At 36.5% G+C, this 19,989-nt stretch overlaps 1 protein-coding gene across 1 annotated transcript in view; it reads right to left on the bottom strand.

Moving 5' to 3' along the window:
• The window catches only part of FUT9 (fucosyltransferase 9), a 164,882-nt gene extending 146,266 nt beyond the window's left edge, over positions 1-18,616 (bottom strand). The window contains exon 1 of the mRNA XM_011360753.2: positions 18,373-18,616. The gene's annotated coding sequence lies outside the window, so the exon portion shown is untranslated. The remainder of the gene's footprint in view (positions 1-18,372) is intronic.
• Between the last annotated feature and the right edge of the window lie 1,373 nt (positions 18,617-19,989).

Here is a 19,989-nt window from a genome sequence, read left to right on the forward strand (position 1 = left end):
TTAATATGGAAGAAGCTAAGTGTACTAGAAGCATGGGGGAATGTATGGATTAAGGGGTAAGAGGAAACCAAATAAGATAAAAAGGAAATAGGTTATGGGTGGCAAAGGAGGTAGAGATGAAATGAACAAATTATGAATTTTTATGCATAGATGCAGAGTGACATTTACTGAGCCAGGAAAAGAGAGGATAAATTAAGATATTTTTAAAATATTCATGTACCTTTTGTCATACCAATAATAGTTACTCAATAATGCTCCACAATTAAATTAAATCTATCTCTCCCCCACTCCCCATGTCCTCTCTCTCTCCACTCCCTTCCTCCCTCTCCTTTGTGTCGTAGTAGCAGTGCTTCTTGGCATTCTAGAAAGGGTATAAAATTAGAAAAGATAACTTCATCATTTTATTTCCAATACATATTTCTTACGTTTAGTAACTAACACTTCACGTGGCTTAACTGAGTTGGTGGTTACTCACTCCTCTCTGATAAAAGCTTTTAAAAAACTAGCTCATTTGCCTATGCCCTTTTATTTAAGTCCTTTGCTAACCTCCTCTTATCTAAGTCATTGGTACCTTCTAGTTTTCCAATCCATTTATCTCATGCTTCTGCTTTGTGAGCAATAGGCAGTTGCTGCCGAAACAAATCTTTCTTATAAAGTTAAAAGTTGAAAAAGCAAGAAAATAAGGCTCATTCAAGTCCAGTTAAGAGTTTTGGTAACCTCCTTTGCACTGATTAAACAAGTACTCTGGGTTCAATGCAAGGGCAAGGTTTGGGTCCAATGAGGCAAGGGTGAAAGGATGTAGGTGATGGTTTCCTAATTACAGAACTAAATTGCCCCATGAGTGGTGTTTGATAAAGAACTATGCCGTTCTGCTGCATCCCAAATTGATTCATGACGGTTTATTCATTTGCTAATCTAAGGCATTTATCTTGCACTTTCACATACTAGTCTAATAGATGTTTGTTGAATAAAGACAATAATTCAAGCAAATGATGTAAGAACATGCACTGTTCCTTATTCTATGTGAATTATACTTTATAGTCCATTTAGGAATTGATTTATTATTTATTTTTTATCTTTTTTGCTCTGCAGATTTAATTTCATACTAGATATCATTTCTTAGGTAAAGCAGGGACTAAGTGGGTAATAGGTTTTATAGTGCCTAACCATAATGCCACATACAATTATCTTTTAATAACAGTTATAATGATGATATACTCCTGTACTACTTTCAACAGTTACAACGATGATGCATGTCTCCCTCTTCCCAAGCAGATGCAGATACTACCTCTGCTCCTGGGCCTGCTTCATTCTGAGGACTGCTGTGCTTGAGGAAGGAGCCAAAGGACAAGAAGAACCCACAAGGATCATGAACTAAGATGGAAATAAGAAGAAAATACCAAAAAAATACTACAAACAAGAGTCAGATTTACCCTGCTCAACTAGCTCTGTATCGGATTTATCTTTCCTGTCGTTTTGTTTGTCCTATGGTTTCCCCTCCCAAGTTGAGAGTCTTTGTGTTTGTCTTTACAGCAAATTTAGGAATTGACATTTTATGAATTTAGAAAATTTAATAATTTAAATGTTTCTGAATATTTAAATAAGTGATACATGCATATGTGAGTGTGTCTGTATGTGTTCACATATATGTTTATGGATATGTATTATGTATAAATATATTTACAAGAGTATGTATATGTGTATGTACTGAATTTGCATGTATATATTTGTCATTTTGTGTTTTTATATACATAAGTATGTATGTATGTGAGGATATATTTGAGTGTCTATAAGTATGTTTAGATTTTGTTAATATCAAATTTGAGACAAGAGCTCATCTGCATAACTTTTTGGTTTGAAAATGAACTTTCTAATTCATTCTGGGCTATTTATATCTGGTCTACATCAATAGGATAATAATTTTGTGGTTCAGGATAATAATTTTAGGATGAAGGGAAATTTTAAGGATTTGGGCAATTTCCAGGGTAGGTAATTAATTGTGACTTGTATGTTTTCTGGACCCTGCTGTTTCAACTGAATGAGGAGTCATTTTCTTTTATAAGCAATTTTAATTCTATCTATGGATTGCTACACCCATGTTAGAAGTGGCTCTGTCTCATCAGCCAGAAAAATGCTCCTATTCAATACAAGTTCACTAACTACTTCGCAGCTTTAATTAGTAATCAAGAAGTTCCCAGTGAGTCTTAGAGGTGAGGTACAATTACTTTTTCTTCCATGAAATTCAACTCAGTATATTCAAAATCTTAGAACAAAGCTTAGCAATGGTTATGAAACTACTGATAATAAACTGGCTTTCAATATTTTTCATACTTTTACCAAAAGAGTGGTTTGCTGTTAAACTTCTGTTCTTTTTATCTGCATAAGGTATAATTAATTATACAAAATTTCAGCTCTTATTGTAGAGAGCTGGAAACCACATGTAATTTTTCTTAATAAGTTGGACTCTTTTCCTGGTTAGCAGCATAGAAACTTCTTGCTGGGAATCACAAAATTGTCATAACGAGTTGAACGGAATGCAAATCTGGCCTGAAGTTTTCTTACAATTGCTTTAATAATATATACTGTTCATCTATTCCTCAGGTTGCCATTAGGAATAAAAGCATATTTCAGTAGGATGCTGTTATGTCTCCTGTTACACAGCCTGTCTACAGACAGGGCCTGGCTTAAATCGGAAACCTGAAACATCATGAGACCACATGGACATGGAAATAATGATGAAGTGACTCTAAATTTTCGTACCTGGTTAGGAATAGACAGTTCTGAATGGAAGAAACATGGATAAATTTTACTGCCTACTTTTATATATAGAAAATTATAGTAAATTTCCCCCATTTATTTTTAAGATTGAAATTTCCAATATTTATTTTTAAAAGAATATTTGCAACTAGTTATCAAGGAGAGTAAAACATAATAAAGAACTAATGTACTTCGAATTTTTTCAGATATTTAATAAGCAATACAAACATAGTCTAGTATTCTTTCCTCCCTTCCTTCCTCTCACTTCCTTCTTCCCTCCCTTCCATCCTTCCATCTTTCCTTTCTTCTTTCTTTCCTTCCTTCCTTCCTTCCTTATCATCTTTCTAGTTTTCCTTACTTTGCTACAATTATGAATGCCTTATGAGAAAAAAATTGTTGACCAAATAAGAGACATGATATTAATCAAGAACATTCATATATTAAATAATATAATTTTAAATATATATATCGTAAGCCTCTTTATAGTTATAGGGACAGAAATTTTGGCTCTGAGCTTCTTAGCAATCATTGGAAGAGATAATTACTTATTTATTATCACCAGTAATAAAATCAGTATGACTCTTCTGAAAAAGTATGAGAAAATTTCTTCTGCAGATCATTGTAAAAGGGCCCTGTGTAATGTAGTGAACTGGATTTTTCAAAATATATTCATTTTAAATCCAGGAGTATGTTCCGTAGGGATCAATGTAGACTGAAAACGTAATAGTATAGTTCAGTAAAATCACTTCTGGGTGAGGTGAGAACAATGCATTCCAGTTGCATATGTCTCACATTTAGAATATCTAAAGGCAAGATTAGAAATTGAAAAGCCACAGGCCAAGTTTGCCCACAGATCTGTTGCATTTGTCTTACTTTTATTTCGTTAGTTTGAATGCCTAGGGACCAGTGCTTCTCAAACTAACTACAGTGAAGCATTAGTTTTGTTTACAAATGTCCTATCCTTCATGAATCAATAGTTTTGTACAATATAATTACAAATAAATTACTAGACAAAAATAAATGAAAAAGACAAACATATGAGCTCATATTTTCTATTATTATATTTAAGAGACATAAATTACTTTTAACTTGCTATAAAATTTTCTAAATGCTTCCTTTTAGTTTCTACATTTATCATAGGCCCATAAGAAACACTTTGCAAACCAGCCTGGACCTGTAAGTCCGCTTGGAGTAGCACCTTTGATGAGGCCAATGACTTCCATTACTCCACTTCCCACCAAGAACCGTGTCTTACTCCAGACCCACTTCACTCACTTACACTGTAGGCTTGGCAACTGGAAGTAGCTAAATTTTGGACCAACTACCCTAGAACTATAGTCAATTTTCCCCAAAATTTTAATTTACATAACTAAGCTTTTAATGACTACTAGATAGAGTGGGGTCGAAGTATATTTTCTTATAAGTTACTAGGGTACAAATATTCTGTAGTACCATCTAAGGATACATCATCTGTTAAAAAAGTAGTATGCAGTTGGTGAGGGCAGATAATCTTTTAATCGTCCAAGTCGCTGCACTATGTTATATTCTTGCGGGGCAGCTATTCTAACTCCGTATGCAGGTAAGCTGCCTCTGTATATGATTTCTAGTCTTGGCTCCAGCACATAGTTGCTCCAGCAAGCCATGCAATCTCTTTGAATTTCCATATTCTTACCTACTAATCAGCATTAAAAGTCTGTCACAATAATAGGCTTTATAATGAAGATCAAATGAAATAATGTGTATCAATGTTCCAGAATGATGAAAATATTATTTGCACAAATTAAGTTATTTGTTTACAAACATATGTACTAATGTTCAAATGGCAAAGAATTAAAAAAATAAGTGAAATAATTATCATGTACTGTGTAACTTTTGAGGTATCATTGACATACACTTTACTTTTACATTCGTTACAAATCTCCAATATATTGTTACTATTGCTGTTTTAGAAAATTATCTTTTAGAGCAATTAAAACTTTAAACGATCTTATATATTTACTTTTATTTTTACCATATACTGGAGTTCTTCATGTCTTTATGTAGATTCATGTTTCTGTCTGGTTCTTATTCCTATCACATGAAGAACATTTTAACATATCTTGTAGTACAGTTTTTGCTGCTTTCTTTTCATCTTTGATTTTCTGTAGTTTAAATATGATAAGTAGAGGGGTGTGTATGTACTTTAATTGTTTGTTAGTTTAAGTTATTTGATTTGGAGGTCTCTTGCCTTTTTGGATATGTGATCTGATGACTTGCATTATTTTTTAAAATTCTCAAGAAAAATCTAGCTCAGTGCTTGGTTTTGTAAAGAAAGTTTCTCCTATCTCTTCAGATATTTCTTCTGCTTTGTTCTCTCTCTTCTTCTTCTAGAATTCCAATTTCATGTATAATAGACCATTTTATGTTGTCCCTGAACTCTTAAATGCTCTGTTCTGATTTTTTGTTTCTGTTTGCCTTTTATTCTTTTTATCTGCTTTTTTTTTTTTCCAGTTTGGCTAATATCTAATAACCTATCTTCAAGTTCACAGATCCTTTTCTCGGAGATACTGAGGCTACTAATAAGGATATTGAAGGAATTTGTGATTTGTGGTCACATTTTCTTTTATTTCCAGCATCTTCATTTGACTATTTCCTATAGTTTCCATTTTTCCTCCTAAAATTCTCCATCTGTTTATGTATATTGTTCACCCATTCCATTAGGTCTTTTAACATATTAATAATAGCAATATTAAAGTCCTTGTTTTATAATTCCAACCCTGGATCATCCTGAGTCTGGTTTTCTCCATTGCTTTGACTCTTGACAATGGGTTGATATAGTTTCTCATTTAATATTAAATGACAAACATCAAGTGTAAAACAAGTGAGACTTGTGAAACATACTTATGCCTGAAAAATGAGCATGCCTCATCTATTCTAAGACCATTAGTTTGGGGCACTGAGTTAATCTAATTATAAGTAGAGCTTCACTGCACTAAAGACTTCAAATTCCTATAGAACTGCCTTGTGCATATAATGGAGGCTGGGGCTGAAATAAAGTGGGATTTTTTGCTTTACCTACAGTGATGGCCAAACCTCTAATCTGCATCTACATTACTGAAGGAAACTCCCTTTTGTCTCTCACCCTGCTTCCAATATTTCTGATAAGCACCAGATGGAAGTCCACGTAAAAGCATTAGTGAGTGAGTTCCAACTCCCCTTGTGTCACGAATGACCAGAGATTTTATATAGTCATTTTAGCTCATGCTCAAACTTTTACAATTTGTTAAAGTTTAAGCTGACTTCTTTTTAGTCATTTGTATGGCAGCCAGGTGTTATTTTGTTCTCTGCCACATATGACACCATCGCCATGACCCATTTCTTCAGAAGAGATCTACCCACGGGTTAGCAATTCTGGAAATCTATTTGCCCTATGAACTTAGTTTTCTGATGGGCTCAAGAAAAGTTATGATTTTGTAGCTTATCTGGCTTTTTCTCATTGTTAAGATTCATCCTAAGTAAAACAAGAATCTTTCAGTTCATGAGTTTTATTTCTTGGGAGAAAATTGTATACCACACCAATGTAGTAATAATTAAAGTAGAAAATTTATTTTCTATGTTACTTAATTTTGTTATGGAAACTATGATTCTTATTAGTTCTTTGCTCATTATATGCTACTTCCTGCATTACTATGCAATATTCTGAAATGTCCAAAATTTTTCTAGTGGCATGGAAGAGTGAATGTCACTTGTTAAATATTTAATTGGAAAATACGCTCATTTCATTTTTTACAAACTGAAATGATCATGTTTTTTTGAATTATTAAATATGGAGAAAACATATTTACTGAATGAGAATTTATAGTGCCAGTCAGTGTTTTAGGGATTTCTACATATTATCAAATTTCGCATTCACAATAATAATGCAAAATTTTTACATAATGGGAAAAAGAGTCATAGATATACTAAGATATTTGACTTTGGTCTCTCAGTTAGTAAATAGTCAGATGAGAATCTTAACCCATTTATGTCTAATTACAAATCTTTTTTCTTCTATATGAAGCAGTGTTTCCATTGATCCCTGTTATAATATAGGTAAATATTTATCCTTATCAATCTATATTCGTTGCTTTGAACCCTCTTCCCTGTACATTATTTTTATATTCTGTTGTCCAAAATCTTCATCTTTTCTTTTTTTGTGCAAGTTTGCCACTGTCATGTTCAAAACAGGCCAGTCATTTCCTGACCTTCCAGGCTTCCCATAAAATCTTATCTGTCTTGTATCTAATTAACTCCAACCTTTTTATTATCCTAAATAACATATATTTTATCAGTTCTAAAGCAGTCATTTGTTAATGTTGCTCTTAAATATAGGGACAAAATTATTACCAAAGACCAGTCTATTCTGAGAAAAATAATAAAAATTCAATTAGTTAGAACTCAAGAATTTAGAATTCTCAAATTTCCAAAGTGTCTAAATAAAATCAGGAAAACACAGCCCTTGAAGTGAAGAAAAGATGTAGTTGGCCTATGAAAAACCAGCAGACACAGAACAGGAGCCAGAGAAACTATAATTTCATCTGATTCTTCAAGTTCACCGCATAGAAAGAAAGGGAGCTTTCTCTTAGAGAAAGTCTTATTTATGTTTTTTTGTGTGTCTCTTTAGAACACAAATAAGCAATAAGAGGCAGAAGAAATGGGAAAATTAGAGAAAAAAGGCGGGGGCAGGGAGAGATACCTCAGACCTGGGGTTGGCAGTACTGGTTACAACAGCAATAAGAATCAGGGCAGAGTGGTGACAGGAACTGCAAAGGCAGGCATGCATGAGCAGCGGACATTTGAACATTAGAGAAAAAAACACTATGACAAAGAAATGAAGTAAGAATATCTATGGCAAAAGGTAAAAGGAGAGTATGCTTATCTTCAGTCTATGGCTCTGATAAAAGAGAAAACTCAGAGGCTTTGAAATTTCTAACAAAGGGTTAGAAGAGAAGTCCACCCTAGATAATATAAATATCTGACTCCCAGACTTTGATGATTAAATAAAGTCTTGCATTTAATTTTGTGACCCTCAAAATTTCTAAAATATATAATCTTGAGGTTTCACTATAAAGTAATTCTAAATGTTTCAGGATGTCACAAAACTAGGAAGGAGCATCAGAATTTGGATATTTACATGTTCATAACTAGACCAATGGTCATTAGGACTCTTAAAGATTATTCCAGCTCACATATTTTATACATCTTCCATTCAGTTATTACTCATGAGACATAACTTTGTAAAATATCTCATGGTAGGGTCAATGTTAATGAACATTGTTACCTTCAGTCCATTTCTACAAATATTTATTGAATACCCTCTATGCATCAGTTGGGGAGCTAGGCACTAGGAATATGAAGATTAATAAGCAACCAGCTTCAGAGTAATCCAGTAGGGAAAACACATATAAACATATAAGGCCAATGTAATGTTGTAAGATTATTACATGGTACAGATAATCTTGCACATTATACGAATACAGAGAAAAATCATGTGTCCCAGCCTGGAGTATAGGAGATGCCTATTAGAGAAGATGACAGATATGCTCAGTCTTGAAGAAACAGTCTACAAGTAAGCAAAATAAAACAGCAACAAACCTTTTTCTTTTGATTATTTGGAAAAATTTAGGCATGCTTCAAACTGCAGAATATTAGAGAAACATTAAGGCCATAAACAAACATACATATATCCCATTTTTATTTAATAAATTTTTATTTATAATCTACTATAATTAGACAAAATAGACATTTCTTATATCTGGTGGTTTAGGTGCAAATTTTAAGTTTCCGTCATAAAAATTCTCAATTCTTTAATTTGTCTTACACTATAACATATATAGTCAAGAGTAACTAATTAAGAGTCTAATGATGCATTTTATTTTTTTCTTAATATACATTATAATTTTATTTATTTTATTTAAAATTATTGGGGTGATATTGTTAATAAAATCAAATAAGTTTCAAGTGTACAATTCAACAGTATGTCGTACATATATTGCACTGTGCATTCACCACCCAAAGTTGAATTTCCTTCCATCACCAAATATTTAACCCCCTTTACCTCTATCTACCTCCTCCCTCCCTCCAATGATGCACTTTAAATACAATATATTAGCTTTAAAGTTTCCTTCTTGTTTTTCTGTCTTAGTGAGAGATTCATCAATCTCAGCTGTCACATATTTAAAGCATTCCATCATTAGGAAGTAGCAAGGATGAACATCTATTATACCATAGATAAGGAGCCTACCAAAACAAGCATTTATTGAAGTCCTTTGTCATTGTTTGGAAACAATTTCCCATGGGTCTCTCACATCTTTGCACATCTTATAAAAGAAGCACTGGCGGCTTTTGTTCTGAACTATTTTTAAAAAATAGCTATAAAGCATACAGCCTTGGAAGATAGAAATAGCATCTTCTTCTACAGCAAAAAGAGGCATGTTTACCATCCATTGTAAAAGATTTGCATTCCTTAAATTCAGAGTCCCTTTCTTATAATGTTAGATATGATTTGGTCTCCTCTCTGTTGCCTTGTGGAAACTGGAAACCAATGCAAAAATATTGATACTCTTACTACTGATATTGCTGTGAATAATCAAGTATCCTTCATCTCTGATCCAGGAGTCTTAATGTCTTCTACCAGCATCCACGAATCTGTGGCAGGCTTTCATATCAGCTTAAAAGCAGAGTCACATCTCACACCTTTCAGAGTTTTTGATAATGTTGGTGATAAGGATGGTCTGCTGAGAGAGACATGGCTTTCTTTCTAGAAAAGAAAGGATGAGGGTCTCACAGATCCATTAATGGGATTTGAGAGAAGTCTATGGGAATCAGTAACAAATTATATAGTCAACCAGGCAACAAATGGTCCTCTACTTTTTTGCCAATTAATGAAGAGGAATGGAGGAGGTCACCACTAGTTAAGTAACAAGAAATAGGTAAAATATAGATGTCTAAATGCTATTCTGTTGCTAATTCTTTTCTAGGTGGAAGGATCTTTGCCTATCCGGTGGCCAGCCTCTGATACGCAGCGCTAATTTTCGACAGCATATTAAGATTTGTACTGGGTAGGCAGAAGATAGCTCCTCATTTCAGATATTAGAGAGCAGCACAGGTACACTGAGTGTGAAAGGGGGAACTCCATGACCATAAACCAGGTAATTACTAGAAGTTTGACTGATTCACATGAAAAGAAGCCATGGAGCATATTGCTTGTAAAGGAATAATGCCAAGTAATAGGTCATCTTATGGTTAAACCTCTCCTTCATTCTATCATGCCAAACTTAGACTCATTTGGAAGTGACAGTAAAAATCTCTTAAGTGTTTTTTACAGTGATTTCTGGCTGCTATAAGGCAGTGTTAGCTCTCTTAGGGAGATTGTCCTGAGATAGTAAACCTCTTGTGGGAAACCATATTTGAGCTCTTACTGCCCTGGATTGAGTTTAGAATTCTGATGAAGTTGACCCACTGAAGAATGAGGAAGAGATCCTAAGAAATCTAGATAAATTCTTACCATCACCATCATTGTGCAAGAAAACTCCCCCAGCCTTAATGTTGAAACCATTAAGGACTTAAGAAATGTTATTCTAGATAATGGGGCAGCTAATGCCCCAAATTAAGGTGAATTCCTTAAAGAAGGTCACCACTTTGTGAATCAAGACTGAGTAAGTCAGAGGTCACAAATCCCATTGTAGCTATAGTTTTTGAGTCCAGCGATTCCTAAGGCTGAAATAGGTGGTATCAGCTATGAGAGTCTTGCTCCCTCATACAGAGTATTGGGTGGGCCCAAAAGACTTGACGTTTATTTGGTTATTCCATGACCCATTGCCACATTATGTGAAACTGAAATTACATACGAAGGCTTTCTCTTTCCTTGCTCCCTGATTCCTCTCTGACCCTTTACCTTGATCTATAATTTAAGAGAAATATTAGAGGCCAAGGTATAGCTATCCCCAAAAGAGATCAAAGGACATATGCACCCATCTGAGTATGTTGCATCATTTTAGGGAAGAGAAGGAGTCAGACTTTTATGGCTATGTTAAATGTGGATGCCCATGTTGCTCTCTTACCTGGATCTATTTTGTCCCAAATTGATATCACTCAGATTCAGCTAATGGCATTTAGGTAGAATTCAGTGGAAAAGGCAAGCTAACATGATCTTGTTGATGGATAACTCTGGGCAAATTTAATGTAATATTTTTGTGGTTTACACATCTGATTGTATAGTAGGAATTAATGTGTGATATGCTTATATTTCATCATCCATTAAGTGCCTGAGAAGATTATCACAATTGGGAAAAGCCACATGTAGAGAAGTGCTAATGGCCCATGTAAATCACCTTCTAGCCCTCTCCTTGTTTCTTCCCAGATGGTCCAACAGAAAAAGCATAAAATCCTGAGAGGAAAAAGGGAAACTACAGCCCAGATTAGACTTCAAGGCAATATGGGCAGTAAGAGATGCAATATTTTAATGCAACAGCCATGTATGACCAGTGAAAAAGACCAAGGACTGGAAGCTTAGAATAAATTATCATTAACTACTCATTTTATTGAGTCCACTGCACAGACTAAACATTTGCTGTGCTATCTTGGACAGTGTCAATGCCTTTTTTTCTATCCCACTGGTTCCTGAGATAAAACACTAACTTACATTCATGTGTCATGGCCACCAATATACATTTGTAGTAACTCCCCAAGTTACTACAGGCTATTGCCAGGGGTAGCTAAATTCCTCTGCCATTTGCCATCAGTAGGTGGGTAGTGTGAGTTCCTCTACCCTCTATTGTACAAAGCTTGAACTATATCATGATATCTTGCTGATGACAAAGTCAGAAGCTTCTGTTAACAATGCCTTGACTATGGTGTTATCATACTTCCACTAGCCAGGGTGGCTGATAAACCCTGACAAATCAGGGCTCTGCTTGTCAAATAAATTTTCTTGGGACTATATGGGCAGATTTGCAATATTCAGTCCCCTTGGCAGTCAAAGAAAAACTGCTGTCTATTCAACTCCAATAGACAAAAAAATCTTTGAGTACTGGAGATAGTATGGACCTTACTTGGACATTCTACTTACACCTTCATTTCAGTTAATCCAAAAATTAGCATCCTTTCACTGAGGCCCTAACCAATACACTGCATTTGAAACTGTCCATTAAGCTGTGGTGTGCTCTCTACACCTGGAGCTCACATCCCGAACAGACCTGTGAGATACAAGTCTCTGTGACTAATAATTATACTGACTAGAGACTCTGGAAAAAGAAGACATGCTTTACTTGCAGTTCCCCTTTGGGAGTTTGGACAGGTTATCTTCCTAACATGCAAGGTATACCCCTCCCAGGTACACATCTTTTGTGAAGCAGCTATTAGCTTGCTACCGAGCTCTTGTCAAAATTGAACTCGTTACCCATGGAGGTTTTGTGACTGTTTGGCCTGCCATTTTCATTCTGGGGTGTGTCAACTCAAACTCAGTGACTAACAATGTGAAAAAGAGTCCTACAGACTCACTTATCAAATAGAAAGGGTATATTCAAGCCCTCAGTTTGCCTGGCTCCTGTGGCATCTCAGTTTTACATGAAAAAAAAAAATAGCTCTCCCAAATTGTTGCAAGGATCCATCCGAAATTTAATTTTCTGTTGAATCTGCCATTCCCCACCAGGCAGCTCTCACATGATTCAATCTCTATTCCCCTTAATCTGACCAGGAAATATACCATAAACAGCAGGGTTTGCCTCCAGCTTCTGCATTTCCCATGTGAAATCCCCATCAACACCTCTGCCTGTCTTTTCCATTCCCATTTCTGTAACTATTGCTTAGACATTCAGTGAGGTAGACAAATGCCACCAGAATGTTGATGGAGACAAATAGGACAAGTAGATTGATTGCCCTCATGCAGCCCCTCCAGAACAAGAACTAGAATCGATTATTCATGCTTAACTTAGAGGATAAAATCTCAGACCTTTCTTGGGTCTTACTGTAAGTCAGCAAGGATTGGCTACTGAAATAGCCCAGTTGTCTCCTATAGGTCAAGGCAGTGAAGCCATGGTTATCATTAACAGCCCTGTGTTCCTTTGTATCATACAACCATATGATAATAAATATTCATTATCGGAGATTCAAAATTACCTTTTGAATTGAAATGTATTTTGTTAAAGCGATTTATAAACTTTTAATTGTTGAATAGATATTATGTATATTGTTCAGTCTCCATTTCCTCCCTCTTCTGTACATTTCCTTTAAATGTACCTTACAGATTTAGGTTTCTTAAAAGACAAATTTGATATTTTAAATATGTTAAAGTGTAAAATGAGTTATATTTCATTTAAAAAATTACCCTATGACCTTTGAGAATTGAATTAACTGTAGGTTTCATTAGTATGGGGCATTATATATTAATTCATAATAGGTTCCTACATTGTCAAAAAATTTTTGTCAGAGTTAAAATAAATATGGAAATCAATGTAAACATATGCTACTTTCAAGACATAGATTATTTTTGTCCCAAAACTTAGTCACGGCATACTACCATCTATTTTGGCAAGGCATATTAAAATTAAGTTGTAGTCTTTTTAATTTTCCTTTGGACACCTTTGTTCAGTAACATGGTGGCTGTCCTGGATTAAAGCCAACTGTTTGTTCTTATCTGTCCCTTCAGTTATACTGTAAGCTCCTTGAGGCCAGAACATATATCATATTCATCCTCGTGTCTGTAGTTACCATCTCAGTTCTTGCCAAGCAGTAGGCCCTCAATAAGTGGAGACTGAATTATACTCCAAAGAAATTAGGTTATGGGAGCCTCAGAGATGTAGTTCTCCTTTCAGTTAAGTCTGCATCTTGATTGAGTTAAAGAAGGTCATTTCCTAAGACAAGGGTTCCTCTTCTGCTTTTGAAGTACCCATCCAGCAGTCCAAGATCATAGAGTGCCCTAACTTCCATCGACCCAGGCACACTTAAACGATGCAGTATTCTTCCATATAGATAGTAATCTATATCACCATGTTACTCTTCCTAGATAACACTGATGAGCCCCCGCAAGAATACATTTGAAAGTTTATTTTTTACCCAATAATGATGACTTTTCCCTATTGATTTAGTCATTCACTTTAATTGATCTGTCTGGCCATAAGTGAAGAGAAAGCTAAAAGTGCCAGGATTTTTAATTGTAGACTTGGAAATTTGTGAAACAAATTTATCTTCGCAGACTACCTGATCTATTCACAGACTACGGTGACAAAAAAACAAAAGCATATGGATACACAAACTTTCTCTCTGGTGACAAAAAGATTGAATATGGGTAAAGAGGAAGTATAAGAAACTGTAAGTTTATCTCCACTGTTTTGCTTACAGAAACTAAAATCTGTTTTTAGAACTATTTTTCAATGAACTGTCTATTAAAAGTTAAAATGAAAGTGTCCATGGTACACAGTTACCATGAAAGAAACTGATATTGTATGAAGAATTTATAATAAAAATTAAGCAAAAAAGTGTTTAAGGATTTTTAGGTGAATCGGCAACAGTTAAAATTTAAAAATATTTCCCAAGCTTTAACCTGAAGGTGGGAAAGAATAAGCAGAAAAACACCACATTCAACTATGATGGATAGAGGACTAAGCATTCCCTGAGGAAGGTGCAGATTTTTATTTCACTTCATTTTCACTTTTCTCAAATGTTCTCCCTTACTACCTTATTAAAATAAAAGGAAATACTGATATTTATTTTATAGAAAGACATACAACATGAGACAGGAGACCCGGATTCTAATTCTGTTTCTATTAATTACTTAAGAAACTTGAGTAAGTTAGTTATTAGTGAAATGATGGAAATGGAATGCCCTCTACATCCTCTAATTAATGTCTAAATTCTGTGATTCCTTATATTAAGAATGCCACTCATTTCATTGCAGCTATTTGAATAAAAATGGTTTTTGCACAGTCCCATGTACAATCACATAATCTAAATGTTTCTTTCCTGTAGAAATTTAATTGCACATGAGAGTTGATCTTATGAGAGTATCACTTTGATAGCATTGTTGTAAAACTTTGATTGAAACATTATACTAGTTTTGAAATATTTGTTTTGCTTATTTGCTCTTTGAGAATGTTTTTTTTTTTGTAATAGTCCATGCACTATAGAATAAAGAGAAAACAAAGCCGTTCCTAAAGTATATAATATATCATACTTACAAGTACAATTTGAGGATGATTTTGAATTAATAAAATTTGAAGCATTTTATAATATACAAACTCTAGTAAATTTGTAAATAAAAATATAAAAATCAATAACATTGAATAATACATCCACAAATGTATATAGGAAAATACGATATATATTTATTAAGCTATGAAGTATGTAATTATCCCTCCACTAAATATTTTTGCCTTCATAAGACAAAAAAAACACATGGATCTTTATCTAACATTGTAATTTTAGGTTTGTGTGAGTATGTGTGTTTTCCTTCTTTCAAGGTTTTTTTTTTTTTTTAATTTGTCCAGAATTTTATTTAGGTTGATTAGTTTACACAAAGTAATTTACCTGTAATCCCATGGGTTTTACTGACTAAAATGAATGCAACATTTAATTTTTTTAAATATATTTTCATTGCTGTAAGTAAGATATTTCTTAAAATTCAAGTTGAAAAACAGCTGTTATCTCAAATACCAGAATAATAGAACTTGTAGTCACCTTTACTTGTGTAAAAAATTTAAGCAAGTGTCCATAGGTTTTTATCTTTTCTATTTCTCTCTTCTTGCCTGATTTCCCTTCTTCAGCCCACCCTTTTCACCACACACAAGACAAAAAAATGGTTTCATTCACATGGCACATTCAAATAATTGCAGCCTATTGATGAAATAATCTATATCATTTCCACAATTTTAAATTACTTTACCACTGTAAACACTTAATTTAGACCTATCCCATCCTCTAGGTGGCATATAGTTATGAGTATTACAAGATACAACTTAATGATACTCAAAGATTATGCCATTCAAATATTGGTATGTCTTGTCTCCCCAAGTGTTATATTTAACTGTTTTGCATAGCCTTAATAATGACAATGACATTAAATTTAGGCTGATCTTCAGTTCCAGCTCACCAAGAGTTCTTAATAAAAATTCCTGCTGTAATTTATGGCAGATTAATTATTTGCATTCTCATAGACAATTCTGAGACCATTTTAATATTACATGTATACAAGCACACATCCTTACAAAAGCAATGATGAGACATTTCTGGTATTGTTTAGAACTTGACAATTATGATTATGTGAGCACATATTGTCTTGAACTTGTCATTTACATGATTATGGGCAATAATTGATCAATGTCAGCATTGCTCTTCGTTTTCCCTTTTGTTCAATCAAGATATATCTTTTCCAATACAGATTCACTATTGTTGGACATATTGCATATACTAAGCACTCCACTGTCATCCAAAGTGGAAAAGCATTTAGAGAAAAAAAATTAAATATTTTGATTCAGCTCATAACTTATCTATTAACTATCCATCTGATATGACCAATGTGAATATTTGCAGTAATTGTAAGCTTAAATACTTAGTTTTGAATATACTTCTTAGTCAATAACTAAATTTTACCAACTAAGATTTCTGAATTTAGAAAACCAACAATAAAGTCATCACTCATAGGCCCTCCTGACTTTAGATGTAGCTCTCCACATTTACCTAAAAACACCCCTTGTCAGTGACTTGCTCATTGCATTTCTGCCTAAATCTACAAACAAACAAACAAACAAACAAAGAGAGAGAGAGAGAAAAATAAAGGCTTGGATACAGTTTGAGTTAAAACAAAATTTCCAAAATTCTTGATATTTAGGGGAAGGCAAGATTTTAAGGCAATTCTTACCAAATTCTCTAGATAATTGCTCAACTCCCCCGACCCCCTATTTCTCATATAGGAAGAGACTGGCTCATTTAAAGTAAGGAAGCACACATCCTTCTCCATCTACTGTGAGAGCAAGAATGACAATTTAATTCCTATTTTCTTAAAATTTTTTAAAATAACAATAATATTATTACCAGAAAATTTGTATCCACACACTACATACTCAAATGTGGCACCTTTTAAAGTTTCTAACATTTATTTCTGAATGCTCTTATCTGCATTGCTTAGAACACAAGCCCTATGACCAAGAGTTCTATAGAGTAATGCTGAAATATGCTGAAATATTCAGTAAAATATGCTGAAATTAATACCATGTCATCACTTCTTTAAAAAACTAGATCATAAATTGTGTGGGGGTAGTTTTGTTTTGAAGGTTTCAATGCAGGGAGAATCAGGAGTACAAATTTTAGCATTTAAATGGTCTCTCCCTGTGCTCACTCATTCCTTCACCTCCCTTGCTCATATTCATTCACTGAACACAACTTCCTTTTTTCTCTCAAGCTAATTAAAAAATACTAAAACGTTAAACATGGTTTCTCAAGAAAGGGCTGCTGCCCAAAGAAAACTTCTACAGAAAGACTGTGTGGAAGCTAAGACACAACACCAGAAGCACCCAGATAGTGCAGCAGCTTTTTAGTACGTTTTCTGATCCTACTATGTCCCTCTGTTAGCTACTAAACCTAAAGAAAAATAAGAGCTTTGGCTTATTGCAAATTAAAAGATTTCAAAGGGTGAGTTCGGTGCTACTCCATTCTCCTTTAAGAAAAAAGCTTCTTATCCTCAAGAGTTGAAGAGATTTTGATAGTGCTGTTGCTGAAAGAGATCTATCACCCAGTCAGGTGCATGGTTCTCAACCTGGAACTAAGACCGATTCCGGAAGAACAGGTAAATAGGGGCGTTCCTTCTTATCCGCTGAGGTGTCTCTAAATGAATACAACGAGTCTGAGCTATGTAAACGGTTGTGCTCTTTTAAAACAACAATAGCAAAAAGTTTAGTCGCAAAAGGTTTTTTTGTCTGTCTTTTTTCATGCTTGATCATACCCTAAACAGCCCAGGTGCCGAGAAACACACAAAGTAACTGTACACAAGCCAGGATCACCGCGCGTCTGTGTCAATTTCCCGAGATGACTGTCGGAAAAGCTGGAGAGGCACCATCGTGTCGAGGGAATGAGGTCAGAATTCACTGGGAAGACCATTTGCTCTGCGAAGGAATACGGCGGGACAGTGCGGGCTCGGGAGCCAGGCTTTGGAAAAGGAGGGAAGGTGGGTCAGGGGCGGACTTTGTGGAGAAGGCTTTGTCAGTGCGAGACCGGTGAAGAGTGGCAGATGGGGGCGTTTGCAGGCTGGCAGAAGCGGGAAATCAGAAGGGGGAAACGTGGGGACAGGGAGGACAGAGAGGACCTTGTTTGGGGTAACAGGAGGGTCGGGGCCATCTACTGCTGCTGCTAGTGTGAGAGCTCCGGAACTGGAAGGTGAGGCAAGATCGTGGGCTGCCCAGGAGGGAGAGGGGTTCAGGCTGCCAGCAGGTGGAGTTGAATAAAACAACCCCTCGGGGACTACACTCCCGAGACACACTCCCGAGACCACCTGCCTAGAGGTTGAGGAATCACAGCCGGTGGTTTGGGGTACCCTCTAAAGCCAAAAGATGTTTTCTCGGCTCCCAGCCTTTGAGCCCGACCCCCTGAGCTTTCCAAGCTACTCACCGGTCCTGAGAGGAAAGCGCCATGCGGGCGCGCGCGAGGGCTGCGCGGCGCAGGCGGCATGCAGGGCCGGGAGGCGGCGGCGGCGCTGTCCTAGGAGCGGGACTGGATCCCGGGGACTCAGAGGTGGCGGTAGCGGCGGCGGGGGCGCAGGGAGCTGCAGGCGGGGAGGGCAGTGGATCCCGAGCTGCTGCGCCGCGCGCGCTCTCTGCCCATCTCCGGATCCGCTAAAGCGGCTACTGCTGCTGCCGCTGGAGGGGAGGGAGACGAGGGGGAGGGGAGGAGACACGAGGCTGGGAGGGAGGGAGGGAGAGAGGGAGGGAGGGACGGAGGAGAGAGAGGAAGGGTGGAAGGCGGAGAGTGGGGAAAAGGGGAGACGATCACCCAGAGAGGAGAAGAGGGAGGGAGAGAGGCGCGTAGGAGCCCATCAAAGGTTCCCACCAGAAGAGCTCATAGAGGAGAAATTCAAGATGAGAACATGGGTCTCTCCCCCTCCCCCACCTCCCTTCCCCTCTTTCTCCCTTCGCGCCCTTTCCTTGGGCCCTTCCTCCCAAGGCTTAGTCTGGGGTTACCCAGGCTCGGCAGCAGCCGGGGCTTCTGCGTCCTGGAGAGGTTACTAGAGGTTACTTCTGCGTCCTAGAGTCGGCCGCGACAGCTCTCAGCGCCACTGGCTTGAGGCACCTGTGCGCGCACACACCGCCGACCACTCCATTGCGGTGGCTCCCGGGTGGGAACCTGCGGGCCCTTGCTCTCTTTCTTTCCCCTTTCTGGTCAGATTATAATCATGATTGTGCATCCGTGACATCTGTGCCATCCCTCTACTGCTGTCTGCTTCTCTGGGCGCTCTTTGGCACAAAGTGTCCGGCCAGAAGGCGCCAGCAGGGAGCTCGATGCAGGCCACCATCTCCTGTCCCTTGGAGCTGCCGCCTGGACAGAGGTGGCGGTGTTTGTTTGCCACCCGGGTAGACCATCTAAAGAAGTAAAAAAAAAAAAAAAAAAGTCCTATGACCTGATTTCCTGGGACCATGTTCTCAGTGACCTAGGATGGCTGTAAGTGCGAAGGGCACAGGGCAGGCAGTCTGTTACCTTCTACCTTGGTTCTCCTCTTCCCTTTTCCCAACATCCTAGAAAACCAGAACATGACTTAACACGTTTAATTGAAATATCTCTCAATCTTTTTTATTGCAGAACTTTTCGTTTTTAGCCCAGTCCTAGGTAGAGTTGGACTATATTGTGGATTTTCTTGGCTTTTTAGACTATGAATCAGTCCTGTTTGTTCGCAAACCACAGACTCCCATGAAAAGATACTATATTTAGCGCCTATACACTCACAAGATAGAGTGGGTGAATCCACACTTTCGGTAAATATAAAAAGCACTGGAACATTATTGACTGATTACCATGAGCCATATTTTTGTTTCAAAATCTTCACTTGGTAGTTGAGAGTAGGCAAAAAGCAAATAGATTACTTGTGTATAAGATATGACTAGAGAAAAAGGAAAGTAGTAAAACTCTCCTCAAATAAAATAACATAACGTGATCAAATTATAGGTACTCCCTATAAGCACCCTAGAGGGAGTTTCGGATTGTGTGTGTGTGTGTGTGTGTGTGTGTGTGTGT

This window comes from Pteropus vampyrus, unplaced genomic scaffold (assembly GCF_000151845.1).
Source record: "Pteropus vampyrus isolate Shadow unplaced genomic scaffold, Pvam_2.0 Scaffold58, whole genome shotgun sequence".
Lineage (NCBI taxonomy): Eukaryota > Metazoa > Chordata > Mammalia > Chiroptera > Pteropodidae > Pteropus > Pteropus vampyrus.